This window comes from Dipodomys merriami, unplaced genomic scaffold (genome assembly GCF_024711535.1).
Source record: "Dipodomys merriami isolate MVZ:Mamm:240054 unplaced genomic scaffold, mDipMer1.0.p SCAF_101, whole genome shotgun sequence".
NCBI classification, from domain to species: Eukaryota; Metazoa; Chordata; class Mammalia; order Rodentia; family Heteromyidae; genus Dipodomys; species Dipodomys merriami.
In genome coordinates this window covers 3,960,764-3,986,892 of record NW_027202283.1, presented here as the reverse complement: position 1 = coordinate 3,986,892, position 26,129 = coordinate 3,960,764, and the positions used below count along the sequence as shown (strand labels likewise).

Sequence of the window (26,129 nt, the reverse complement as noted above, 5' to 3'; positions counted from 1 at the left end):
AATGTAATTTTGAGAAAAGAGAAATTATTTTAAACTATCAAAATTCCTTACGTAAATTAGACTAGACATAGAAATACAGAAAAAAAATCATAGCACATTATGAATTGTTAGAATATAGTCCAAAGGCTAATAATTTTTAAAATAATTTTTATTGAGATTCAGTGATTACATAAAATTCACAAATTTCACAGTATTGTGGGATAGTAATACTTAAAGTCATATACACATTTTAACCTTTACAAGGCAAATTGTCATTATCATGGTCTATAAAGTTTGTGAATTCTATAAGTTTTGACAATACAACTATTTCTTCCAAATCGGTTGATATGTACCTTTCTTTCCTTTTGTTTAGTGTAAGCTGCTCCCTCTTTCCCTCTAATCATCTCCCTTCCATTGCTGCCCTTGAATTCCTTAGTTCATTTTCATTCAATGTCCAATGTAGCTGATGTGCCCCTCTGTTATATAGTCTCCTATTTCCCTCTGATTCTGTGTCCTGCTCCTAGCTCCCCTCAGATGTGCACATATATATGGTAAATATATATGGTACATATATATGGTACATATATATGGTATCTATCTATCTATCTATCTATCTATCTACCTATCTATCTATCTATCTATCTATCTATCTATCTATCTATCTATCTACCATATATAAGGTCGAGAACATGGAGTCAGTTAGGAATGATATGACAAATTAAGTAGAGGTCCTTTGTTTCTTGAATCCTGTTTATTTTGTCATATCTCTTTGCATTTTGGATTTAACACTCACATATCAGGAAGCCATGTGCCATTTGTCTCTCTGATCTTGGCTTACCTTGCTTGAAATGATTTATTCTAATTCTATCAATTTCTGGTGAATACCATTATTTTATCCTTTCTAATGCCTGCATATTTCACTGTATGTATGTACTACAAATTTTTGATACATTCATCTGTAATGAGGCAGCTGGGTTGTTTCCATATCTTAGCTATTGTGAACAGTGCTGCAATAAACATGGAGGTGCATGTGTCCTTGTATCCTGGTTCCTGTTGCTCAGGGTAGATGCTTAGGAGTGGTATGGCTGGGTCATATGGGAGGTCTATATTTAGCTTTCTGAGGACCCTTCAGACTGCTTTCCAAAGTGGTTGTGTTAGTGTACATTCCCACTAGCAATGCAAGGGTTCCTCTTTCTCCATATACCCTCCAGCATTTGTCATTGGCTGACATTAGGATGTGTTCCATTCTGACTGGTGTAAGGTGGTATCTCAGTGTTTTGATTTGCATTTCCTTTATGGCCAGGGATGATGAACATTTCATGTGTTTCTTTGCCATTTGTATCTCTTCTTCTGAGAAGTTTCTCTTTAGATGCTTTCCCATTTAATATTTGGTTATATTTGGGAGGATTTAGTTTCTTGAGTTCCCTGTATATAATGGATATTAGGCCTTTCTCTGATCTATTGCTGGTGAATATTTTTTCCCAATTAGTTGGTTATCTTTCTAGTTTGGTTTCTATTTCTTCATCGATGCTGAAATTTTGTTTTAAGATAGTCCCATTCTTCGAGTCTCCAATTTGTTGTGACCCGGGGACTTTGTTCAGGAAGTTCCTGCCTGTGCCTGTAAGTTCAATTGTCTCTCCTACTCTGTCCTGCAGTAGTTTCACAGGTTCAGGTTTGATGGGAAGGTCTTCAATTCATTTTGAGTTGATGCTAGTGCATGGAGACAGGTTGGGGTCCTCTTTTAGTTTTGTGCATGTGGCCACCTTGTTTTCCCTGCACCAATAGTTCTTCCACTGTATGTCTTTGGCTCCTTTGTCAAGTGTCAGATGAATATAGGTATGTGATTTTACTTCTGGATCTTCTAGTCTGTTCCATTGCTCTTTGGGTCTGTTTTTGTGCCAATACTAAGCTGTCTTTGTTATTATGGCTCTGTAGAAGAGCTTGAAATCTGGTATCGTGATTTGTCCTTCATTGTTTCTTTTGCCTATAATTGCTTTGGCTATTCTCGGTTGTTTGTAACACAAATCTTTAAAAAAAAGTCTACACAATACTTGAACAGCAAACACATACATGGGAAACAACATCAGTGAAAATCAGTCCTACATTTATAGAAATCTAGATCAGATAACAACAAAACACCAAAGTCTTCTCAAATATATTAATGATAGAAACCAAGCCTAAAATCATCCCTGTGTATATTGTAATCCTTGAAAACAGTATATATTCCATATACTTTTCCCATTTCCTTTGTTGTTGTTGTTGTTGTTGTTGTTTTGAGTTTTTTTGAGTTTGTTGTTGTTTTTGAGTTTTTTGCATTTTTTGAAACGTAGTCTTCCTAATCTAACCCAGGATACAAACTTGCAATTATCCTGCTTCAGCCTCATAATTACTAGAACAGGTGTGAAGCAGCACACCAGGTCTTCTGTATTTTAAAACTTGATGAAAATTAAATAATCTTGTACTCAAGAAGTTTAATTCTTGACAAACTCCAACACAAAATGCAGAAGATTAACATATGGATCATGAAACCTGAGCTGGGTGTCAGTGGCTCACACGTGTAATCCAGCTACTCAGGAGGCTGAGATCTGAGAATTGTGGTTCAAAGACAACCTGTGCAGGAAAGTTCGTGAGACCCTTATCTCCAATTAACCACCAGAAAACCAGAGAACACTGCCATTTACATTTGGTAGGAGTATCAGAAGTTGTGTCCTCTCAATGGGTCATGTGAGAAATACGTATGCTACAAAAATAACTGGTCTACACTTTATTCCAGATTAAAGAAGATAGAACACTTCGTGAAATTTGAATGCAAATTAAATAATTTAAAAATCAGATAATAGTGCTATATCAATATTAATTACTTTAATAATTCTCTCATGGTTTTTGGCAAATACATAAAGTATTTAGGGATAAAGGAACACTCACACATCTTATTTCTAAATGACAAAGAGAAAACTATGTAGAAAAGGAGAGAATGGTAAAGGAAATATGTTAAGAAGTTGATATTCAGGGAATCCAAATGAAGGGTATAAGAGAATATTTTATGTAATTCTTGCAATGTTTTTATAAATCAAATTATTTTAAAAGAAATAAAGAAAAGTCACTTCATTGTCTCACATCCCTGTGCCCCTACCATTACATATGTTATTTCACTTCACAGACAGATTTTCATGTCACAAAAATCTATCTTTTTAAGCCTAACATACTTATTAAAAAAAGAAAAACTGACATGTTCAATTATACTTTTTAAAGTTCCATACTTTTTAAAAATGATGGCAACGACGGTTTCTGCATTTGAACAAAAATTTCATTTTTTCCATAGAATAAAAGTCTGAGTAGAGAAAAAATACATAAACCTTTCAAAAATTTAGTTCTGCTCCAAGAAGCTTTACATATAAAAGTGGCCATTACAGAGAAAATTTGAAATAATCAGCAAAAATAAAAAATAAAGTGAGCTTTTCCAGAACTTTCTCTAACCTTGTGGCAGATCCACCAGGTTGTGCATTGCTGTTTTATGTGTCCCTTCTAGTTAGTCACCATATGCACACTACTTCAGATGTGCTGCTCTCTGCTACAGGTCCTTTATTTACTTATTTCTAATTGACTCTAGCAGGGATGAGGTATACTTGACCCATGGGCCCTATAAGGCCTGAAAAATCATTTGGTACATGACAGGTTATAAATATCCAAATAGCGCTTGGTGGAAAATGGTTCCTTACTCCAGCCTTATGAAGCCATGTTCTTTGACTAAGACTTTGTTTCGGACAGGGTCCTAAATGAATTTGGATGGCAGGAAGTCAAATCACTTTGAGAAAATTGACTCCCTGAATACAGAACTATCTTACTAACAGGAGGCATAAGCAAAATAATAACTACGTTTGTAGAAGGCTTTGCTCTGACTCAGGAGACATGGTAGAATGCACCAGTCCTATGCATTACTTCACACCAGAGAACTTTCCAGAGTTTGGTATCATGTATCATATTAGACTTTTCTTCACATGTCTCATGATAGCCTACTTAGCTGATCATAGAATTAAGAATCTGTTTCAATCTATTTAAGAGACTGAATTCATAATGCTAAATCAAAACCCTAATTATATCCCTACTCTAAAATTAGCTCCTTAGTGTAAAACTTCAAAGTAAAATTTTAAAGAATCCAATATACTCATCTGTTTTGGTTTTGTTTTGTTTTGCTGTGCTGGGGCTTGATTTAAGGACTGTATGCTTGCTACAAAGGCACTCTACTTGAACCATGCCTCCAGTTCCTTTTGATTATTTATTTGTTTATTTTTTTCTGGTGTCAGTATTGGTCCTTACACTCAGGACCTTGAGCTTTTACTTACCTTTTTTTGTTGTTGTTTACAGCTGCTGCTGTATTAGGCCTCAGTTCTAATCTGGCTAATTGGAGAGAAAATATTATGGATTTTACTGCCTGGGCTGACTTCAAACTGTGATCCTCAGATCTTAGCCTTCTGAGTAGCTAGTACTACAGATGTGAGCCACTAGAGTCCAGCTATTTTGTTACTTTTGTATACTTGCTTTTGATTAGGCCAGCCTGTACCCCATATTTATGCTTCCCACATAGGTGACAGGAATGTACCAGGACACTCAGCTTTTTATAAGTTAAGGTGGTGTCTCGCAAAACAGCTATGTTAACTCGTGTGAAACACTGCACTGTGTGCTTCTCATACTTATGGAAAATATTTTTTTTCCTTTGCAGTGGAATTAGACATTGATACTAGGGCCTTGTATATTCTAAAGAGCTCTCCCAATGCTCTACTGATAAAGTACCTTCCAAGCCCATGGTTAATTTATTATTTATTTATTTTTGTTGTTCATGGGGTTTGAACTCTGGGCCTGGGTGATATCTCTCAGCTCTTCATCTCAAGGCTAGCACTCTACCATTTAAACCATAGCACCACTTCCTGTTTTCTGGTGGTTAATTAGAGATAAGAGTCTCAAGGATTTTCGTGCTTGGGGTTGCCTTTGAACCACGATCCTCATATCTCAGCCTCCTGAGTAACTAGAATTACAGGCATGAGCCAACAGAACCCAGCTCCACATTTAGATTTAATTATACAACTGGCCCTGAATCTTGATATAAGGTCATCTCTGAAATACATGAAGATCTTTCAGGTGTCATCTAAAATAATAATGACTTGTTGCCTAAACTATCAAAATGTTCCTAAGATCTGTAATATGGTACGTTCACAAAGAGTTATGGCTGTTCTGAAAAGTCCTCTGGTTCCCCAACCATCCCAGTTGAGGACTGTACATACATTTCAGCTGAAAACTTCTCAGCTGTAAAGTCGGCCTGCCTCTTGGCCTCAAATGGTCCATATTCCCTGTAGGATCTCTGCTCAGCTCTATTAAGTATCACCTCTTTTCTCCAGCTGTCATTCCAGCCTTGTTGCTCCCCTTTTCTAGGAGTCCACTTCTGGCCTGCCAGCAGAAAACCAAAGCAGAGGGCTAAAACACAACATTCATGAAACACTAGGTACAATTCTATAGGTTCCTTAAGATTTCATTTTTCCAAAAACCAGTTGGAATACCACTGGATAAATGGGAATTTCAGGGGAAAAAGTTGCTGATGTTATTTTCTAGAATTTATTCATTTTAATAAAACCTTATTACTATTATGACTTCACTTACGTTTTAGAGTATACAATAAACCATATAATTATAGGTATCTTTTTCTTTCTTTTTGTTGTTGCTGTGTTTTGAAATAAGGTCATTACATATGTTGAGATTAGCCTGGAACTCACAATCATTCTGTATCAAGACTCCTGAGGGTTAAAATCATAGGCATGCACCACACCTGGTTAATTATAGATGACCTCTATTAACACAATTTAATAAACTAACTACATTTCACATTTCAAAAGCAGCTTTATGAAACCATAGTTCTAAACCTCATCCAGGAAAGTAGAACATAGCAGTACCTTTGATTGTAGTTTAAAGTACAATATTAGATTGTACTTAACATTGTATTTTAAAAAGATTTTCCTTCCCTTGAATGGGATTTATGTATTTGCCATATGTCTCTAGTGTGGGCCTCAACTCAGTTTTCAACTCACTCAAGAAGGTATCTTTTTTTGTCCATTTGAGAATCCAGCATCCAGGTGAAACAAGGACAAAGTGCTAACCCTCTTTTGTCTTTTCTCTTCTGCTGCTTTAGAATATGCAATCAAATCCTGTATTTTAAGCCATCTAATAAGTTAGTAAATAAATTTTGAACTTTGTCATTTCTTAAACTGTCTTCCAAAATTGTCTTTTTCCCCTTAGATTTAGAAGGGTCCTCAAATATTATTTATAGCTTTTGCTATACTTCTTTGATTTTCCTTAGGAGTAATTACACCACGCTGATAGTACATATAGAAAAATATTAAAATTTATTCAAATAATGGATGTACATCTCATTAAATTCCTCTCATGTATCCACAATAAAAATACAGGCATAGAGCTGGGAATGTGGCTTAGTGGTTGCCTACCATGCAAGATGCCCTGTACCACATAAACAGAACAAGGCAGAAGTGGCACTGTGGCTCAGTGGTAGAACACTACTCTTGAGCAAAAGCAGTTCAGAGACAGTGCCCAGATCCTGAGTTCAAGCCCCAGGACTGGCAAAAATTACAAAATTTAAAAATACAGGAATTTTTTTCAGTTTTCTCATTATTATTTCCTAACTAAACTTTATACTCTAACACAAATAAGTAAGTACTATCAAGTCTTAAAATAAAAATCCTGTTTGTACATCACGAACATAAAATTATGTAATTACCTTGAATATAAAATGTTTTTGAGTGTCAAATATTGCACAAGGGATTTAAGTTCACTCTATGGCTCTAATATCCTATAATATCAATAACTATTTAAATCTAACTTACATCACTTTATGATATTTTCATAGAGGATTATACTTCTACTGTAGAAACAAATCAGATCAACCAAAATAGAAGGGGTAGTTGAAATCAGGGGGAAAATGTCACTAAGTTGTTAATAAGTTGAGCCAGGCACTGGTGGGTCACACCTGAAACCCAAGCTACTCAGAAGGTCAAGAGCTGAGGATCGTGGTTCAAAGCCAGCCTGGCAGAAAATCCATGAGGCTCTTATCTCCAATTGAGCACCAGAAAAACTGAAATTAGCACTGTGGTTCAAAGCGGTAGAGTGCTAGGCTTGAACAGAAGATCTGAGGGACAAAATCCAGACCCAGAGCTCAAGCTCCACAACAACAAAACAAAACAAAACAAAACAACAAAAAAACAAGTTGAAGGTGAGTACTGGTGGCTTATTCCTGTAGTCCTAGCTACTTGTAAGAATGGAATTTGAGGATCAGAGTTCAAAGCCAACCGAGGCACAAAAGTTATATGATCTCTAAGAAAGCCAGAAGTGAAGCTGTGGCTTCAAGTGGTAGAGCACTAACCATAAGCAAAAGAAAAAGCTAAGGGACAGAGCCCAGGCCTTAAGTTCAATTCCTAGAATTAGCACCAACATAAATAAAGTTAGCAAAGTGAAAAATTAAAATATTTGCTTTAGATTTTCTATTTGCAACCCATAAGCATTTGAGTTTTACCATTATAGTATCTCCATTCAACTACAGAATTACTTCATTGATTATTCTACTTTATTTCTGCTATCTCATTTTTAACTATATCAATTAAACTTGCTTTATAGTAAAGTCATTTCCATCATTTCTGTATGTAAATTGAAGTGTTAAATAGAATTGGCTACTTACTAGGATATTTACCAATATCCTGCAAATACTACATTCTCCCTCTAAATCTCCAAAGACCAAAGCTAATAGTGACAGACATTTTCCCCCCAAATCAGTTGTAAGAGGTCAAAACTGCAATTGAACCCACCTTGCTTTTCCACACTAGAACAGCAGCTTGCATTTCACCAGCCCTTTCCAATAAAAGGCTTGCATTAGCATTTGATCACTGATCTAAACACAAGCTTAGAAAAGGAAAAGAATACAGTAAAATTTCCAGCAAGAGTTCCCATAAAATAGTTGCATTTTGGCTCAAAGGGTTTCTAGGCTCTGAAGAAAGCTGAGGAAAGCGAGCTGAAACAGTCTCTGATGGTTCGAGAATATACTGAGCAAAGGGCCTCTCATAGGTTTCTGTACAGCTTTGGATAGTTTAGTACATTAAAACTTCCAATTCCACGGGGCAAGCATCTAATTCCCACATTCTGGAGGATTAATGTTTCTGGTGTATGTCAAAAAGTGTATTCCCAAATGCTTGACATTTCTCTATGCTAAGCATTCACTCAATCTTCAGACTAAATTTAAAATGTTTCATTTTGCCTAACATCAACTTATCTGACAGTTTCTGTTTGTCTCAGACATATACTAGTTGTTGCAAATAAAGGAAACCATAGGATCTATGTTTCTTTGGGCCTGGCTTACTTCACTTAATATGAGTTTTGGCAAGCATTTCTATTTCCTAACTAATGGGGCAATGTCATTGTTTCTGATGGAGGCATAGACTTCCATTGTGTATACATACCACATTTTCTTGATCGATTCATCTATTGAGGGGCATCTGGATTGGAACCCCAAGATAAGGATTCAAATGTTTCTTCTTTTCTTTTTTATTATGAGAATACCGTACAGAGGAATTACAACATGGGCAAGATAACGAGTACATTTCTTATCAAGCATTGTAGCCTCCTCTTTGTTTCCACTTCCCATCCCTTTCCATACTCCCCCCTCTCCCCACCCGACACTCCCCCCACCCCTCACCAAAGTTGTAAAGTTCGTTTTTTGACATAACGAATTGTACATCTCATTATTGCAATGAGTCTACATGTATCCTTAGTTAAACGATTTGTTTTTTCCCTTCCCCTCCACAAATTATACCAACATCAAATACAGTGAAAGCATGGGTTATACAGACAAGGGACTCATATCTAAAATATACCTAGAACTTAAAAAATTAAATCCCCCAAAACCAAATCTTCAAAGAAACAACTGCCCAATAAATAAGTGGGCTAACGACTTAAAGAGAAACTTCTCTGAAGAGGAAAGGATAGTCAATAGATACATGAAGAAATGTTTTTTTTTTTCTCTCCTGCGGTTGTTTCGAACATATTTATAAGATGATTTCTTTGTTGCTTTTTATGTCCCTCCCCTATGGTATAATCCCTGCTTTCACTGTATTTGATGTTGGTATTGAAAGGTTAAAGTTTTGAGGCAGTGACCACTTGTTGCTTGTTTGTAGCAAAGCAACAAATGGGGCTAAACTGCACGGTTGTGTGCCTTTATAAGACCTGAAAATCCTTAGCTCAGGGCTCTCCTCCTGGGCTCCGCTGTGTCGGAGTGGAAGACGAGGCCCAAGCTGCAGCCTGTTTAAATAAAACAGCTGTAGAATCTGACTCTCGGTGAGAGGTCTATTAGGGATCTAGTAGCCGTGGCAAAAACAGGAAAGGAAGGACAGAAAACATGAAATTGAGCGTGAAAAGAGAGACTGGGTAAAGGAAAAGAGGCCAGACTTGTTGGAATCGCCACTATCACATGCTGAGCATACATGGTTCACAGAGGGCAGCAGTTTCATTTGAGATGGAAAAAGATACGAAGGCACAGCAATCATCACGGACACTGAGATAGTGTGGGAAGAAGCAGTCCCCCAGGGAATGTCTGCACAAAGAGCAGAGCTAGTGGCACTAACAAAAGCCCTACAAATGGGAAAATTGAAGAGACTAAACATTTACACAGACAGTCGGTATGCTTTTGCCAACGTGCATGGCCATGGAGCCATTTCCCAAGAGAGGGGGCTGCTGACAGCTGAGGGAAAATCTATTAAAAACAAACAAGAAATTTTAAGCCTCGGCCAGATGGGAACCAGCAAATATTGCCATTATGCACTGCCCTGGCTATCAAAAGGGAACTGATTCTATAACCAAAGGAAATAACTTGGCCGATCAGGCAGCTAAGGAGTTGGCCCTCCAGCCCAGAGCTGACTCTAGTAGACCCAGGGCCACGAGCTTTGCCTCCTGAGCCTCAGTACCCCCAAGAAGACTTGCAGTGGATAAAGAAAATTCCCATGGCCTATAAACCTCTGGACAGAGAAGGAAAACTGGTGAGGGGAAAGTTATCTTGCTAAAAAGATTGGGGAAGGGGATTCTAAAGAGAATCCATTGCGTCCCTCACATGGGAACCCGAAGACTGCAGGAAATGCTCCAACACTCCAAAGTAAAAATCAACTCATCGAGGACATTGTTAAAAATTGTGAAGCCTCATAGCTAGCAAGATCAATAGAAAACCCACGGATTGGGAGAAGATCTTTACTAGCCATACAACTGACAAGGGTCTCATATCTAAAATATACTTGGAACTCAAAAAATTAAACCCCCCAACAACAAATCCTCAAAGAAACAACTGCCCAATAAATAAGTGGGTGAAAGATTTAAAGAGAAACTTCTCTGAAGAAGAAAGAAGGATGGCCAATAGACACATGAAGAAATGTTCAACATCCCTAGCCATGAAAGAAATACAAATCAAAACAACATGGAGATATCACCTCACTCCAGTTAGAATGGCAAAAATCAAGAACTCTAACAACAACAGATGCTGGAGGAGATGTGGACAGAAAGGAACTTTACTTCATTGTTGGTGGGAATGTAAACTTGTTCAACCACTTTGGAAAGCAGTATGGAGGTTCCTCAAAAGACTTCACATAGAACTCCCCTATGACCCAGCAATCCCACTTTTGGGCATTTACCAAAATGTATACAAACAAGACCACACTAAAGCTACCAGGACAACTATGTTTATTGCAGCATTATTTACCATAGCTAAGATATGGAACCTACCCTGATGCCCCTCAGTAGATGATTGGATCAAGAAAATGTGGTATATATACACAATGGAATTCTATGCCTCCATCAGAAAGAATGACATTGCCCCATTTGTTAGAAAATGGAAAAACTTGGAAAAAATTATATTAAGTGAAGTAAGCCAGGCCCAAGAAACATAGGTCCCATGGTTTCCCTTATTTGTAATATCTAGTATATGTATGAGTCAAGCGGAAAAGGTCAGATAATGTGATGTCAGGGAAATGAACCCTTAGATGTGTATTTTAATGTTTTTTTCTTCCATGCATGTGTTTCTAACGCATTTATAAGATTATCTCTTTGTTGCTTTGTATTTCCCTCCCCCACAGTATAACCCCTGCTTTCACTATATTTGATGTCAGTATAACTTGTGGAGGAGATGGGGAAAAACCAGTTGTTTAAGGACACAGGTGGACCTGTTGCAACAATGAGAAGTACAAGTTGTCATGTCCAAAACGAGCTTTACAACGTTGGTGGGGGGGGGGAAGGAATAGGATTGGGATGTGGGGGAGGGGGGAGGCTGGGAAGGGATGTGAAGGGTAAACAAAGGAGGAGGCTGCAATGTTTGGTAAGAAATGTATGCATTATCCTGCCCATGTAATTGTAACTCCTCTGTACAGTATGTTCACAAATAAAATAAAATTAAATTTAAAAAAAATTGTGAAGCCTGTCAGCTCACCAATGCCCCCAATCAACTGTTTACAAAAGGAGCTTGCCTCCGTGGAGATAGGCCAGGTGTGTATTGGGATGTAGACTTCACAGAAATTAAAACTGGAAAATTTGGATATAAATATTTGCTAGTTTTTGTAGACACTTTTTCAGGATGGGTTGAAGCCTACCCAACAAACATGAGACTGTGAAAGTCATGGCTAAGAAGATCCTGGAAGAAATCCTAACCAGGTATGTCTTCCCATCCACTGTTGGGACAGATAGTGGATGGGCCTTCGTCTCAAAAAATAAGTCAGGCAATAGGCACAGCACCTGGGATGGATTGGAATTTGCACTGTGCTTATAGACCCCAGGGTTCAGTGCAGGTAGAAAGAATGAATCAGAAAGGAGACCTTAAATAATTTGGCCTTGGAGACTGGTGCAGATTGGGTATCACTCCTTCCTTTTTCCCCTGTTTAGAATAAGAACTTCACCCTATCGGTTTGGCTTTACTCCTTTTGAAATAATGCATGGACCCCCTCCACCCATTATCCCTAGTCTTCAGACTGAATTGCTTGCTGATTTGGATGATACTGAATTTCTGTGTAAGCTTGACTATTTACAGCTGTTGCATAAGAGTATGTGGCCCCAGCTTAGAGCATTATGATTCTGCTTCTTTTCCTACCCCCCATTTGTTTAAACCAGGGGAATGGGTGTTTGTTCGAAGGCACAACTTGAGATCTCTGGAACCACGGTGGAAGGGACCTTACATGGTGCTACTGACTACTCCTCCTGCCCTTGCTGCTTGGATCCACTGCTCCCATGCAAGACCAGCTGAACCCTTTGCCCTGGATGACCGTGGGGAAACATGGTAAGTCTGCAAGCATCCTACCCAACCACTCCGCATACACCTCAAGAAAAGAAAAATAAACTGATTGTTATTGATATTATTGTTTAATATTATGGCTAAGGTCAGAGAGGGACTATACCCGTTCAAGTTCGAGAGGTATTGGAATTTAGTTTTGGCCCAGAGCTACAAGATTGTGTCTCAGGACTATAAGTCAATGGGGGGGAATGAAGGGTTAAAATTTTGAGGCAGTGACCACTTGTTGCTTGTTTGTAGCAGAGCAATAGGTGGTGATAAACCACCTGGGTGTGTACCTTTATAACACCTGCACATCCTTAGCTCAGTGCTCTCCTCCTGAGCGCCAATGTGTCAGAGTGTAAGATGAGGCCCAAGCTGCAGCCTGTTTAAATAAAACAGCTGTAGAGTTCTTCTTGGTGGGGGTCCTGTGACCTTGGCATAACATGTATAATTTTAAAGGGGAAGGAAGAAAACAAATCATTTAAATAGGGATACAGGTGGACCCATTGCAACAATGAGATTTACAAGACATTATGTTGAAAAATGTACTTTACAACTTTGGCAGGGGTGGGGGTGGGGTGGAAAGGGGAAAGGACGGGAATGGGAAACAATGGAGGAGGCAACAAGGCTTCATAAGAAATGTACTCATTATCTTGCCCATGTAATTGTAACCCCTCTGTATGGTTTTTTCACAATAAAATAAATAAATAAAATATTTAAGTAGAGAAAATCATAGACCTTCATAAAAGGGCTTACAGAAATTTGTGTAGAACTTTAACACTCATTACAGATAAATTTAGTACAGTAACTACATAAATGGAAATTAATGAGGTGCTTTCTTCTATTATGCACCTTGAAAAAAACTACAATGTTATTCTACCTATAAAATTACCTCAAGATTTGTAAATATATATCTCAAAAGCCAGATTGCCTAGACTCTAAATGGACAGAAAAGTTGGTAGTGCACTGTCAGGCAGGAAGTGGACTGCATCCCAGATTATATCACTTAAGTTTTGAAAAAAGAAAAAGCACTGTGCATTTATGTAATTAAATTTGTGTATATAAATTCACAGTGCTGACGTCAGGAAAAATAAAGGGTGTTCATTCAATGTCATACATGTTTAAAATTTCCACCACAAGGTAGGACTATAGTTCATTGATAATGTCCTTTGGCCTGGCTTGCTTGAGGCCCCAAGTTTGATCCTCAATACTATAAGAAAAAAATGACAAAAATTTATTTTAAAATTGAAAACTGTGAAAAGTCAGCTTATTAGCAATACTAGCTGCAGTGTCACACTCTTCTAAAGGACACAACATTTTCATTTGTTTAAAAAAATGAAGCTAGACATGAAGTCATGATGGCATGCACTTCTAATCTCAGCTTTGTAGGAAGCATAGGGAGACAGCTGTATCTAAAAATTAGTGAGGCCATCAGTTCAAACTATTACAGCAAAAACTACGTAGATCAGTAAATAAATGGAGAATCCTTGCCTCATTTAATTTTATATTTCTCTAATTTGAGAAAAAAAGTAAGGTAAAAGTGCATTATCTCATTTGATTAAGTAAGGTCATACACTTACTGACATACCGAATAGCATTTGGTTTTCAGCATCTTTATTTTACAGACTTTATTTTACAGACTTCTGATTCTCAAGCAACAAATCTTCTCCACACAGATAAAGGTAGAGTCGCGATTTGCACAAGTCATGGTGCTAGCACTTAAAATTTTCTGACAGGGCATGAACTCACACTTTGTGTGTGTGTCTGCACACATGTATATGTGAGTGTGCACGCATGTCCATGCTCAGGCCTGAGCACTGTCCCTCAAGATTTCTGGCTCAGGGTTGTCACTCCACCACTGAACTGCAGCCCCACCATGGTTAACAGGAGGTAAGAGTCTCCTGAACTTTCCTGCCAGGCTGTCTTTGAACCTTGATTCCGTTTTAGCATCCTGAAGACCTAGGAGAACAGGCGTGAGCTTCTGCTGCCTAGAAAGCAGTGGATGAGTCTTGACCAAGCCAGGAATAGTCAAACAAGCTCTGCTAACGATAACAACTAAACACCTAAGATCACTACTCAGAACATTGACATCTACACACCTAACTGCAGTACTCAGAACAGTGACAACTGCACACCTAATCTCAATACTCAGAACAGTGAAAACCACACTCAAAACTACAATACTCAGAAAACTGAATACAGAACACCAAACCTCAATACTCAGAACAGTGAAAACTACACACATAAGCTCAGTACTCACAACATTGACAACTGCACACCTAAATTCAACATTCAGAAAAGTGATAACTACAAATCTAATCTCAGTAATCAGAACAGTGACAACTGTACAGCTAACATCAATAATTAGAACAGTCAAAACAGTGACAAATGCACACCTAATCTCACTACTCAGAAAAGTGACAACCACACACCTAACCTCAATACTCAGAACAGTGATGACAGCACACCTAACCCCAACACTCAGAACAGTGACAACTACACACCTAACCTCAACACTCAGAACAGTGACAATTGTACACCTAATCTCAACTCAGAACAGACACAGCTACACACCTAATCTCAATACTCAGAAAAGTGATAATTTCACAGCTAACCCCAGTACTCAGAACAGTGAAAAATACACACCCAACCTCAATACTCAGAACAGTGAAAACTACATAGCTAAACTCAATACTCAGAATCGTGACAACCACACTACTAACTTCAATACTCAGAACACTGACAACAGCACACCAAACCTCAATACTCAGAAGTGACAAATATACACATGAACTCACTACTCAAAACAGTGGCAATTACACACCTCATTTCAACACTAAAAACAGTGACAACCAAACACATAACCTCAGTACTCAGAACAGTGACACCTGCACACCTAACATCAATACTCAGAACAGTCAAAACAGTAACAAATGCACATCTAATCTCAATACTCAGACTAGTGACAACTGCACACCTAACTTGAATACTCAGAACAGTGACAACAGAACACCTAAACTCAACACTCAGAATGGTGACAACTACACATCTAACCTCAACACTCAGAGCAGTGACAACTACACTCCTAACCCCAGTACTCTGAACAGTGACAACCACACACCTAACATCAATACTCAGAACAATGACAATAGCACACCTAACCTCAGTACTCAGATCAGTGACAACTGCATATCTCAAACACTCAGAAAAGTGACATCCACACACCTAACTTCAAAACTCAGAACAGTGACAACTGCACACCTAACATCAATATCAGAACAGTCAGAACAATGACAACTGCACACCTAACCTCACTACTCAGAACAGTGACAACTATATACCTAACCTCAGCACTCAGAACTGTGACAACCACACACCTAACTTAAATACACACAAAAGCAACAACTGTACATCTAACTTCAGTCATCAGAATAGTGACAACTACATACCTAAACTCAATACTCAGAACAGTGACAAATACACACCTAACCTCAGTTTTCTGAACAGTGACAACTACCACATAACCTCAGTACTCAGAACAGTGACAACCGCACATCTAACCTCGACTCAGACCAGAGATAACTACCCACCTAATCTCAATCAGAACAGTAACAACTACACACTTAACCTCAACACTCAGAATAGTGACAACTACACATCTAACCTCAGTACTCAGAACAGTGACAACTACACACCTAACTTCATTTCTCAGAAAAGTGACAACCAAGAGTTCCGGGAAGATGGCGGAGGAGAAGCTGGAATCTGAACAAGCTCTCGCATAGAAAGGAGTTTTAGATTTCCAGTGAACAGTCCTAAGCCAGAGAATCACACCAAGTGTGTCATCACAGGACAGAGAGTTAGACAAGAGAGGGGAAGCCAAGGAAACGCATCAGCTGCCACTCCGGCTGCGGGGCCGCGGCGGCGACCACCGCCGCGGAGTCATACCTGAGACACAGAGAGTCGGGGACGAAGGAGTCAGACGCAGCAGACGAGCGAATTCTACTCAACACCAACAAGAACCGACAAGGAGCGAACATCTTCATCCTGCTGTTTGCAGACCAGAGACGACCCAGGATCCAAGACTCGGCGTGAGTACAAGCCCGACATCCTCACTCCTCAGGGAGCAGAGGAGGGAAGGCCACCCCTCCCCCCCAGCACCGGTGATCTCCATCTTGGATACCGACAAAGCTCGGAGGAGCTGCTAGCTCCAGCTCAGGCCTTGGAATAAAATGAGTCATTTAGCAGGTCACAAGAACTTAACGGTGAAGTGACCTGCCAGACTCAGCTCCATCCAGGGAAAAGTCACCCAGCTCAGGCACCAGCCATCGGAGTGCCTTGCCTCAATGGGTAACCAGAGCCAGAGGCTGCCCCTCCCTCTAGCAGCCACCACAATCAATTGAAAAACAGAAACCCGGAGAATGGCTCCAGGCTGGGCACTGTGAGCTTTATCACAAAATAGCCCCAGGGAAAAGCTACTGTTTGTTGAAAGGCCTCAACCCTACCCAGAACCTAGCCTTATCACCACATCCCCCTCTTTTGTGACTCTCAAAGCAGACCACCCTCCCAGAAAAATAACCTGGGAGGGGGATCTCAAAATCTTGGGTAAAGCAGAGCATTTTTCTGCATCTCCCAACCAACCGACTTAAGAAACCAATCAAGCCACAGGACCTCAAGCTGACCTGAGACTCCAACAAGAGACTGGTTGCAGACAAAAGAGAGATACAGGATTCTTCCCACTCCTCCCCCCCCCCAAAAAAATTAAAAGACTTTTTTTTCTTTTTTTCTTCTTCTTTTTCTTTTCTTTTTTTTTGCTTTTGCTTGTTTTTTGTTTTTTGTTACCTTATATATATATATTTTTTTTTCCCCCTTCTAAAACTTTTATTAATTTTTAATTTTTGCCTCTTCTGAAAAAATAATTGTTTTCCAGTAAATTTTTTTTTCTCATCTTATAATTTTTATTTTAGGAATACGTGAATGAGAGTTTTCCTTTCTTTTCTTGTCTTCTTTCTCTTTTTCTTTCTTTCTTAATTATCTTTTTGTTTTTTATCTAGCTCTACTGATCTTTTCTTCTCCCTTTCCCATCCTTAAAGCTTTTCACATCTCCTCTATGTCCCTCCCCTTCTCTGAACATATTCACATTCCTCTCTAAATAGACGGTCTTTTAACCTCTATAATAACATTAATTTTTACGTTTCTATTCTTTTTCTGGTCTCTCTTTATTCCCCTTTCCGTCTCTTCTTTTTCTCTCTCTCTCTACTTGCATCCTACCCAACTCATTTCCTTCACTGTGATTAGGACATAGTTAACTCTCCCTGTGCCTCCCCACACCAATCTATTCCTATTTTTTACCCACATCTCTCCCTAATCCTAATAATTTCTGGTTTTCCAAATTCTTTTCTGAGGTTCGAAGTCCTTTAACATATAGTCGTTTGATGTTGAATAGATGTATCTGTTGAACTAGATTGTATCTGTAGACTATTGACTGTACAAATGCAAACTTTGGTTGATGGTTGCCTTAAGATAGTGTTCTAGCACAAAACTGGTGCAATCTTTATCTCAAATGGGCCGAGTAAGCCGGAAAAACACAAGAAAAATGGCAAATTCGGGTATCTCAATTCCCAACCTTGATAATCAGGGATTAGAACAGATAAAGAATAATCCAGAGGAGAGTTCCCAAATAGCTCTACAAACACTAATAGCAAACATGATAAATGAGAAGTTTGACAATGTACAAAGGACTCTGTATGAGCGTGATAGGGAGAGAGAGGAGGCATCCCAGAAGTTTATACAGGAATATCATAAGCGTGAGGAAGCTTCTCAAAAACTGATACAGGATTTGCGTGAACAACTGGAGAATACGCAAAGAGAAAGGGAGGAATGGCGTGAGCAGGCAGAGAACACTCAAAGAGAACTGCAGGAATCCCACAGAAGGGAGGAAACTAATCAAAGAGTAATTCACGAATGAAGAGACCAGGTAGAGAATACACGAAGATCACTAAAGGCATTCATGGAATCCATTAACAAAGAGCTGAAGGAAGTCAGGGAGACCACAAAGGGAATGCTGAATGGAACCCAACAGAAGGAATGGGAGTCCAAAGAAACCATAACCAATCAACTAAGAGATTTGAGAACAAACACTGAACACCAAATTAAGGAAGTAAAGAAATTCATACAAGACCTAAAACAGAGCTTCAACAAAGAACTTGAAGCCATCAAAGCTGACCAATTAGAAGGAAAAGAGATAAAAAAAAAAGTAGAGAGTCTTGACAGCAGGTTAGACCATGCAGAAGATCGAATCTCAGGGATTGAAGACAGCCTAGATATTATAGAGAAAGAACATACAACCATCCAAGACAAGTCCAAGAAATATGATAGGTCTATCCAACACCTGGAAGACACCATCAGAAGGCCCAATCTAAGGATAATGGGTGTAGAGGAGCACCTAGAAACAGAAGTTAATGGTCTAGGAAATTTGTTTAACAGGATCCTAGCAGAGAACTTCCCAAACATACAAAAAGATAGGCCTATTCAGATACAAGAAGCTTTTAGAACCCCAAATAGACCAGACCAGAATAGGGCATCCCACGGTCACATTATAATCCACACAGGATCAACCCAGACCAAGGAAAAGATCCTTAAAGCTGTCAAGGAGAAAAGGTTAATCACCTATAAAGGGAAACCAATTAGAATTACCTCAGATTTCTCAGCAGAGACAATCAAAGCAAGAAGAGCCTGGAATGACCTATGCCATGCCCTAAAAACAAACAACTATCAACCAAGAATACTGTACCCAGTTAAAATCTCCTTCATAACTGAAGGCCAAATAAAAACCTTCCATAGCAAAGAAAAATTGAAACAATACATCTCCACCAAAGCAGCCCTGCAAAATATTCTTAAAGATGTCCTACACATAGAAAACCAACAAGAACGCAACAAAGGCCAAGAAACTGCACCCAAACTGAGAATCCAAGAACCTTAGGAAGAACCCAGTTTTCACAGCCCCCAAGAAGGTGGATAACATGGCAGGAACCCCCAAATACCTCTCAGTCCTATCTCTTAACGTTAACGGACTGGACTCTCCAATTAAGCGACATAGACTGTCTAGTTGGATTAAAAAACAAGACCCTTCTATCTGCTGCCTGCAGGAGTCACATCTTGCCCGTAAAAACTAACATATTTTCAAGGTTAAAGGCTGGAACAAAATCTACCAAGCAAACGGCCCTCATAAACAGGCGGGAGTTGCAATCCTAATATCAGATACAATAGACTTCAAACTAAAATTCGTGAGAAGAGATAAAGAAGGTCGCTACATACTAATTAAAGGATCTCTCCTTCAGGAGGATATTACAATTCTAAATATCTATTCGCTAAACAATGGAGCAACCAAATTTATCAAACAAACACTACTTTCCCTCAAATCCCATATAGATCCAAAGACATTAATTGTTGGGGATTTTAACACACCACTCTCCCCACTAGATAGATCAACTCGGCAAAAACTCAACAGAGAAACCGCAGATCTAAACAGATGTATAGATCAACTAGACTTAACATATATTTACCGAACATTTCACCCAGCAGCAACAGAATACACGTTCTTCTCAGCAGAACATGACACGTTTTCTAAAATAGACCACATTTTAGGCCACAAAGCAAACTTGTCTAAATTCAGAAACATTGAAGTTATACCTTGCATTCTCGCTGACCACAAGGGAATAAAATTAGATCTCAATACCAAAAGCCACTAAAGAAAGTCCGGTATCACATGGAGGCTGAACAACACACTGCTGAATCATGAGTGGGTCATGGAAGAGATTAGAAAGGAAATTCAAATGTTCATGCTATTCAACAAAAATGAACACACAAATTACCAGCTCCCCTGGACACAGCAAAGGCAGTACTCAGAGGCAAGTTTATAGCTCTGAGCTCCTACATCAACAAATTGGAGAGATCGGAAACTAACAATTTAATGACACATCTAAACCACCTTGAAAAAGAGCAGCAAGATAAACCCCAATCCAGTAGACGAAAAGAAATAATCAAAATTAAATCAGAATTAAATGAATTAGAATCCAAAAAAACTATAGAAAGAATCAACAAAACAAAGAGTTGGTTCTTCGAAAAACTTAACAAAATTGACAGACCCTTAGCAAACCTTATCAGAAAAAGGAGAGAACACACCCAAATTAATAAACTCAGAGATGAGAATGGAAACATCACCATGGAAACAACCAAGATTCAGAACATTATAAGGGAATACTTCTCAAAACTTTATGCTAATAAGTTTGAGAACTTGACAGAAATGGACGTTTTCCTAGCAAATATTGACATGCCAAAACTAAACCAAAATGAGTTAAACCAGCTTAACAGGCCCATATCAAGCATTGAAATAGAAACAGCAATAAGAGCCCTCCCAGGTAAGAAAAGTCCAGGACCAGATGGTTTTACAGCGGAATTTTACAAGGCCTTCAAAGCAGAGCTCACACCAATACTCCTCCAACTCTTCAATGCAATTGAAAGAGAAAGCTCACTACCGAACACATTCTATGAAGCCATCATAACCCTCATCCCAAAACCAGGCAGGGACTCATCAAAGAAAGAGAACTATAGACCCATTTCTTTGATGAACATTGATGCAAAACTTCTCAACAAAATTTTGGCCAATCGACTTCAACAATTCATCCAAAAAATCATACACCATGATCAAACAGGATTCATTTCAGGGATGCAAAGCTGGTTCAATATACGCAAATCAATTAATATTATTTATCACATCAACAGGAGCAAGAATAAGAACCACATGGTTATCTCAATAGATGCAGAAAAAGCATTTGACAAGATCCAACACCCCTTTATGATGAAGGTTCTGGAAAAATTAGGAATCCATGGAACATTCCTCAATACAATAAAGGCTGTATATGACAAACCTACAGCCAGCATTATACTCAATGGTGAAAAACTAAAGCCATTTCCTCTTAACTCAGGAACAAGACAAGGATGCCCACTCTCTCCACTTCTCTTCAATCTAGTATTAGAATGCCTAGCGACAGCAATAAGACAAGATGCAGACATAAAGGGGATCCAAATAGGGAAAGAAGAAATAAAACTCTCCCTCTTTGCAGATGACATGATCTTGTATTTAAAGAATCCCATAGATTCCACTCCCAAATTACTCAAGCTGATTCAAAACTTTGGCAAAGTAGCAGGTTATAAAATTAACCCCCAAAAATCAATGGCTTTTCTATATGCCAACAATGAGAAAAGTGTGGCTGAAATTAGGAAAGAAACTCCATTTGTAATAGCCCCACAAAAAATAAAATACCTAGGAATTAACTTAACCAAAGAAGTGAAGGACCTTTATGATGAAAACTTTAAAATCTTGAAAAAGGAAATCAACACAGAACTTAAAAAATGGCAAAACCTCCCATGCTCCTCGATTGGCAAGATTAACATCGTGAAAATGGCAATACTTCCCAAGGCTATCTACAAATTCAACGTGATACCTATCAAAAATTCCACCCTCATTCTTCAAGGAAATAGAGGAGGCAATCCAAAAATTCATATGGAACAATAAAAGACCCCGAATAGCAAAAACGCTCCTCAACGGAAAGAACACTGCTGGAGGAATATCAATACCAAATTTCAAACTCTACTATAAAGCCATAGTAATCAAAACAGCTTGGTATTGGCATAAGAACAGACCTCAGGACCAATGGAATAGAATTGAAAACCCAGAAATGAACCTACAGACCTATAGCCATCTAATCTTCGATAAGGAAGCTAAAACAATAGAATGGAAGAAAGACAGCCTCTTCAGTAAATGGTGCTGGCAAAATTGGTTAACTACATGTAGAAAACTAAAGCTAGATCCTTATATATCACCCTGCACCAGAATCAACTCCAAATGGATCAAAGACCTTGAACTCAAAGCAGACACTCTGAAAACATTACAGGATGGAATAGGAGAAACCCTAGGTCTCCTTGGCTCAGGTCGAAATTTTCTGAATAGAGACCCGGAAGCACAACAAATCAAAGAAAGGTTGGACAAATGGGATGGCATAAAGTTGCAGAGCTTCTGCAGGGCAAATGACATAGCTGGCAAGATCAATAGAAAGCCCACCGATTGGGAGAAGATCTTTACTAGCCATACAACGGACAAGGGTCTCATATCTAAAATATACTTGGAATTCAAAAAATTAAACCACCCAACAACAAATCCTGAAAGAAACAACTGCCCAATAAATAAGTGGGCGAAAGACTTAAAGAGAAGCTTCTCTGAAGAAGAAAGAAGGATGGCCAATAGACACATGAAGAAATGTTCAACATCCCTAGCCATAAAAGAAATGCAAATCAAAACAACATTGAGATATCACCTCACTCCAGTTAGAACAGCAAAAATCAAGAACTCTAACAACAACAGATGCTGGAGGGGATGTGGGCAGAAAGCAACCTTACTTCATTGTTGGTGGGAATGTAAACTTGTTCAACCACTTTGGAAAGCAGTATGGAGGTTCCTCAGAAGACTTCACATAGATCTCCCCTATGATCCAGAAATCCCACTTTTGGGCATTTACCCAAATGTTTACAAACAAGACCACACTAAAGCTACCAGCACAACTATGTTTATTGCAGCATTATTTACCATAGCTAAGATATGGAACCAACCCAGATGCCCCTCAGGAGATGAATGGATCAAGAAAATGTGGTATATATACACAATGGAATTCTATGCCTCCATCAGAAAGAATGACATTTCCCCATTTGTTAGGAAATGGAAAGGTTTGGAAAAAATTATATTAAGTGAAGTAAGCCAGGCCCAAAGAAGCATAGGTCCCATGGTTTCCCTTATTTGCAATATCTAGTATAGGTATGAGTCAAGCGGAAAAGTTCAGATAATGTGATGTTAGGAAAATGAACCCTTAAATATGTATTTTAATGTCTTCGTTTCTTTCATGCATGTGTTTCTAACGCATTTATAAGATTATTTCTTTGTTGCTTTGTATGTCCCTCCCCTACAGTGTAACCCCCGCTTTCACTATATTTGATGTCAGTATAACACGTGGAGGAGATGGGGACAAACAAGTCATTTAAGGATTCAGATGGACCTGTTGCAACAATGAGAAGTACAAAATGTCATGTCAAAACCAGCTTTACAATGTCGGTGTGTGGGGGGGAGGGGGGTATAATTGTGTGGGGGGAGGGGGGTAAAATTGGGTGGGGGGAGGGGGGTAAAATTGGGTGGGGTAGAGGGGGGAGGCGGGGAAGGGAAGTGAAGGGTAAACAAAGGAGGAGGCTGCAATTCTTGGTAAGAAATGTATGCATTATCCTGCCCATGTAATTGTAGCCCCTCTGTACAGTATGTTCTCAAATAAAATAAAATGCAATTAAAAAAAATAAAATAAAATAAAAATCAATAAATAAATTGTAACCTAAAAAAAAAAAAAAAAAAAGAAAAGTGACAACCACATACCTAACCTCAATACTCAGAACAGTTACAATTGCACATCTAACCTCAACACCTAGAACAGTGACAACCACACAGCTAACCTTAACAATCAGAAGAGTGACAACCACACACCTCACCTCATGACAACCACTCGCCTCACTCAGCACTCAGGGAAGAAGTGGGAGGCAGGTGCAGATGCCTCAGGCCAGGGCGGGTCAGGTGGAAGTGTTTTCTGAGGTGCCCTTCCTCTTCCTGCACCAGGGCATGGTCTGATGAGGCAGGAGACATCTAGAAGCTTGGAGGTGCCAGGGTTAGGAACGCCTGTCTTAGAGCAGTCAGGGGTGATTCAGGAATGCAAGTGCAGCCAGGCCAGCGCCAGTTAGAGAAAGGCAACCCCACCCCCCGTCCTCTGTGGCCCCCCACCGGCAACCCCCTTCCCTTCATGCTGGTAGCACCAGCCTGCTCCAGACTTGCTTGCTGGCTCGGTGGCACCCCAGGACCACCTGGGGCGCCAGCCAGGCTCCCCGTTTCATAGGCTCCCACCTTCCTGGCCAAGAGCACTCTTGGCACATGAAATGCCTCCAGGGCGCTCACCCTTGCTGCACACAGTGCCTTGGTCTCATGCCGAGGATCTAGGCAGCTGGCCTGGTTGTCCTGCACCCGGTGCCCTTCCTCTCCTCTCCTACCCATGTACCTGATGGCTGAGGGCCTGGGCTGTCCTGCCAAGGCTCACCGGGCACCGGGAGGCTCTTGAGCTCCTTCTGAGACTCCCTGTGGCTGCCGCCAGCTTGCGGCCTGGGAACCTAAGTTCCTGCGTAGCTCCACCAGAGCTGCAGCCACCATGGCGGTCTTGTCTTGCTTGCGGCTATGCAGCTGCTGCTGCTGGCGAGAGCGATTGGCATCGCACAGGATGTGGAACTGGTCCTACTCACCTTCCAGCAGCTGGTAGAAGCGGTTGGCCACGACCCAGCAAAAGCTCTCCTGCATAGAATCGCTGGTGGTTGTCACAGGGCACCAGAGCACCCTTATCCAGCTTTGGTCACTGAAGGTCTAGGCGGGCAGCCCACACAAGCAACGCTCAGCACATCCTGTGGCAATGACCCATTCCGCCTGCCTCCTCCCTCTCTGCTGGGCCCTGTCCAGTCCCTCCAAGCACCTGCCCCTGCCACTGCTGCTACCACTGCCTACCCAACCGCCGTGAGACAGCCAATCAGCACCCAGAGACATTCCCCTTTCCCAACCGGCGAGCCAGAGAGCCCAATCACAGGCCGGTGGCTGTTACTTCACTTGACCTCTTCACCCCACCCCCGGCCCATTGCGGAGAGACGGGGCCAGAGGTGAAACCACAACAGATGGACGCAGGTGACTTGCACTGCCAACCAGGGGGTCAGTCTTGGCTATCCTGTAACCGCATGGAATTGGGGTACTTTCCATGTCTGCCACACTTCTGTTAAGGTTACACATTAACTTAGCCATTCAACAGCCATGTAATTAGCATTTAGTGTGTTGTTGAAGAAGCACCAGCTGCTTCTTGTTATGGACCTTAGACCTTAGTCTGCATACTGAGAAAAAAGAAGGAATCCTTTCTAACTTCCAGTCCAAGGTTCTACCTTGAAGACGTGATTCCTAGTGCAAGGAAATAGCCATGAGGACATGACTCCCAGCACAAGTGCAAGGATCTAACCATGAGGTCGTGACTCCCAGTGCAAGGATTTGACCATGAGGATGTGATTCCCAGTGCAAGTGTCTGACCATGAGGATGTGACTTCTAGTGAAAGGGTCTGACCATGAGAATGTGACTCCTAATGCACGAATGTGACCATGAGGATGTGACTCCAAGTGCTAGTGTCTAGCCATGAGGACGTGACTCCTAGTGCAAGGGTCTGAGCATGAGGACATGACTTCTAGTACAAGAATCTGACCATCAGGATGTGATTCCTAGTGCAAGGGTCTTACCATGAGGGTGCATGGGAAAGCTTTCCTTTGGAAATGAAGGTTAAGGTGAAAGGGAAAAGTGATAAGGGGCAGATGAAGACGTCTTGAGGTGGGATGGAGTGCAAACCTTATTAAGCTCAAAGGAAAGCAGTGTGACTGGGACTAGAAGGATTAGACAAAGACCTAATTTTAGTCTTTCTTCCAGGAGCAGTGCCTTAAACACAACCAATTTATATTTGAAAGGACCACTCTAACTGTGCTGTGAAGAAACTAGAGTGGATTATCCAGGGAAGAACTCATGAGGTCACTTGGACTTAGGATGGTAGCAGTGGATATAAGTAAGAGTGACTAGATCAGCAGGACTTGGGACTTCGTTTGCTATGGATGATAAAGCTGATGTGACGATTCTTTTGCTGGCAT

At 40.0% G+C, this 26,129-nt stretch overlaps 1 long non-coding RNA gene across 1 annotated transcript; it reads right to left on the bottom strand.

Moving 5' to 3' along the window:
- Positions 1-5,280: 5,280 nt before the first annotated feature.
- Positions 5,281-8,661, bottom strand: LOC138807348 (uncharacterized). Its single transcript, XR_011366125.1, has 2 exons — positions 7,842-8,661; positions 5,281-5,421 (listed from the first exon to the last, which is right to left on the bottom strand). It is a non-coding gene; the product is annotated as an uncharacterized lncRNA (long non-coding RNA).
- Between the last annotated feature and the right edge of the window lie 17,468 nt (positions 8,662-26,129).